Source organism: Aptenodytes forsteri, unplaced genomic scaffold (genome assembly GCF_000699145.1).
Source record: "Aptenodytes forsteri isolate BGI_AS27 unplaced genomic scaffold, ASM69914v1 Scaffold284, whole genome shotgun sequence".
Taxonomy (NCBI): domain Eukaryota; kingdom Metazoa; phylum Chordata; class Aves; order Sphenisciformes; family Spheniscidae; genus Aptenodytes; species Aptenodytes forsteri.
Genome location: NW_008794445.1, coordinates 693,933 through 697,490, shown reverse-complemented (window position 1 = coordinate 697,490; position 3,558 = coordinate 693,933). Strand labels below are relative to the sequence as shown.

The window sequence follows — 3,558 nt, the reverse complement described above, 5'->3', positions numbered from 1 at the left end:
GAAGATTGGGGGGGGGGGGGGAAGGGCGTTGCTCAGACATTTTTCATGTACCAGTTCAAATGAATAGTGTGCTGAAAGGAAAAATATAACCCTTGTGTGGGGAAAGCTAACCATTACAGCAAAGAAGGCACATTTTTGACAGAGTTTATTTTGGTTACTAGGGTCTTATTAAAGAATAATCAAGTTCCCACTGTGCTGTTTATTTAACTTAGGTGTTGTTTATTTAATATTACAATGCGAGTACTTTATGTACACTGAAAGATCATTTCTGGGTCCAGATCTGGATTCCTATCTTTTCCTTGAGTGAATTTTATCTCCCAAGCTTTTATGTAGCTGACACTTATCTCAGTCAAAAGCTTAAAATCTTTTACTTTGTTTAACATGTGCTAAGCACCAAAGCAGCAGTGAAGATACGGTCACTGCTAAATAAAGAAGTCTCTGGAATTCTGATCCAGCATCATTACAAGCGCTGTGCTATAGCCCAAGGCAGCAGCAAAACACTACTATTTATTATTATTGCTATAATTTGCTGCACACCAACAGCACATTCAGCCCTATCTAAAGCACAGAAGAAAATGCAATGCTTTCCTCAGAGTAGCTTACACTCTGAATTATATTCAGTGAGCAGGACAGCATAATGTTAGAGTCAGACAGTAATGTCGGAACATAACTTTGGATGGACACACACATGCAGAGTTATGGTACTGTTGGGATTGCTGTGGTGGGAATGACAGCAAGGAGCACATCTGGTATTTGAACTGGACTCTGTGTTTTATTTAGAAGAGGACCTATCTCCAACACTGCAGAAACACTATGTTCAGCCTCTGAAACAACACTGCCATGTACACTATCTCTGCCCTTTCCTATGTAGCCAGTCCAATACTGTCTTGCATCCATGGGCAGACAAATGGTGACAGAGCTGCTTTGGGATGCTTCCTTTCACCCTCTCAGGCTTTATTTAGCTGGCAGAGAAAAGCAGGGAGATAGATTTTGTGAGAAAAACTACAAACTTCTCTACAGCCCAGGATCAGTATTTAGAAATGAGTCAGCTCTTCAGACTGGGATGGACCAGTGTAGCTGCATGAGGGCAAGTGGACTGTGTTGGTTCACACCTGCTGAAGACCAGTTTCATAAAACTTGGTGCGGCAGCATCTGGGAGTAAGCACAGTTACGCTTTTTAAGCAAATGCCTTATATGTCCTGTAAAGAACATGCACTCTGGGGGACCTGATCCTGGCCAGCAGCTTTACAAGCCAAAATCCTACAAATTATATTGCTGACTGGCAGGTAACCACTGAGCTGCTGGTGATTAGAAAAACTCCCATCACACAGCAAAGGAGGTGAACTGTGTCACTGCAGCTGCTTGGAGGGTTAATTCTGCACCTTTAGTGCAAGAGGCACTTCTGTCCTCCACCTTGAAATTTATTCCACTGCTTTGGACCTCAGTTAATGGCACTGTACACTGAACAGCTTGGAGAAGGAATGGCCACCACAGCTACTCACAGACGGGGAAGAGTAAGGCACAAGGAAGCTGAGTGACCACCCAAGGTCCAACAAATGAGAAACGTGAACAGACTCTGGGACTCCTACCTTTCAAACTCTTTCTCCTTCCCACCTTTCCTCACCGTTGCATCTCTGGTCATTAAATCACACTGCCTCCCACCCTCGTCAAAGGCAAAATACTATGTGCAGACATGTGCCCATTTCAGGACACTTTGCCCCAAGGATGTAGATGCACTGAAGGGAAAGAAGGGGTGTGAGGACATGCAGATTTTAATGTATTAAATAGTCACTTTATGTTGTCCTTGTTCCACCTGTCAAGACATTCAGTCAAGAGGACTTTTGTGCTTTCCTGACTGCATTTCATTTCACGCGGAGTCAAAAGATGCTTTTCAGCACTTTGATTCATGGAGTTGCTACTCATCTCATCACCTCTGCTGCAAATCTGACTCAGAGCATGCCGTTGAATGGAGAGCTTATATTTGTGTTTCGTGCTTTCCCTTCTTATCCCCCCGCTCCAGTTTTTCTCCAGTTCAATACAATCTGCCTTCTTTCCTCTTCAGAAAAGGAATGAACCTTCAGCCTTCACACCCAGGGGTCGAGGGGAGCACAGGGACTCATACATTGAAAAAGATTAAAGACAGAAGAAAGGAAACAGAAAGAGACCACATGTTCATGTACTAAATAAAGCAAAATCAATCAGAAGAGAATGAAGAGACAAACAACCTCCAGCTGGCTTTAATCTACATCTTTTCCTTCCAGTTTATTAAATGTTTAAGCATAGATTAATTCCCAGTGGTACCTTCTGCTTTATGCACTGGCTTGATGCTAGAAACTTTACATTGGTATTTTACATTGGTACAGCACAGGGATTTAAAAATATCATAGAAATGTAGGCAATGAGTGTTATCTCCACTTAATAAAGGGAAAGGCTCATACGCCCAGAGAGCGCTGAAACAGCTGTCAAAAATCAACATTAAACCCCATTTCTTTTGACTCCCTGTGTTGTCTTCTACCTGCTAACCACCGCTGCTTGTTTCATAGGCAGACATTGGAGTGAATGACAATGCAGCTGCTTTTGCATGCTCTGAAGAGTGCTTGTTTGAATTCCAGTGAGGTGCTGACAAATTTGATCCTGAGCATCTGGAGAGAGATATCTAAGGAAGACATTCTTTATTTAACCTGCCTAGATCTTTTACACCTTAGGTTTCCATCCTCCCGTCAGGGGGTATGCTCCCTGCCACTCCCTATCCATGAATAGACTTCTGAACTACCTCTCTTGCACTCCGCAGTCTTCAGCTACTGTTTGTGTCTCTGTTTGCCATCCCAATGTAATTCACTGCATCCAGCTAAAAAGGACATAGGCAGATGCAAACTGTACCATGCATAACAGACCTGTCATTTGTTAATCACTACTAGTATCCCTGTAATTTTCATGCACACCACAATCATTCCTGCGGGATGTTTGTTTCCTACTTTCATCTCAAACTCCATGCTGCTTTCTTACCTCTTTCCTTGGAGGAGCAGTCCTGGGTCTTGGTGCAGTCTGATGAAGCTGATAATTTTAATCAGGGGTGGCTGCTGCTGTAAAAGGCTGTTGTTCTGTGGATCCCACGTTGCTTGCTCTGGGCTCAGTTCTTCACCAGTATTTCCTGAGAACTTAGCAGGATTGGGAAGGACCGCAGGGCTCCAGAGGGCGTTCCCCCATGGATGGTAAGTACTGGATCAGGCGACCGACATGGGCTAAAGAAAGGTCTTGGAACCAGTGGTAGCTTTTCCCTTTGGTGAGATGAGCTCTTCTCCTCACAGCCTCAGTTTGAGAGAAGGAAAGGCAGAGTCTCTCCCACTCCCACTGGCTTTTCTTGTAAGTTGTGCTTCGTAGGCTCTGCTGGGGGGGAAGGGTCTCTGGAGCGACACCTAGTCGTGCAGGGTCGTGGGTGCATCCGGCTGGCCCACCCTGCCTCTATGCCACCTCAGACCCTATGGGGAAAAAGCAGTGGGGGCATGGAAGTTGTCTATGGCGAACCTACGCTTCCCAAGGTCTTGCCTGGCACAGCCC

The 3,558-nt window shown here is 44.8% G+C and overlaps 1 protein-coding gene across 1 annotated transcript in view; it reads right to left on the bottom strand.

Moving 5' to 3' along the window:
- The window catches only part of RASD2 (RASD family member 2), a 7,943-nt gene extending 4,617 nt beyond the window's left edge, over positions 1–3,326 (bottom strand). The window contains exon 1 of the mRNA XM_009289925.2: positions 3,007–3,326. The gene's annotated coding sequence lies outside the window, so the exon portion shown is untranslated. The remainder of the gene's footprint in view (positions 1–3,006) is intronic.
- Between the last annotated feature and the right edge of the window lie 232 nt (positions 3,327–3,558).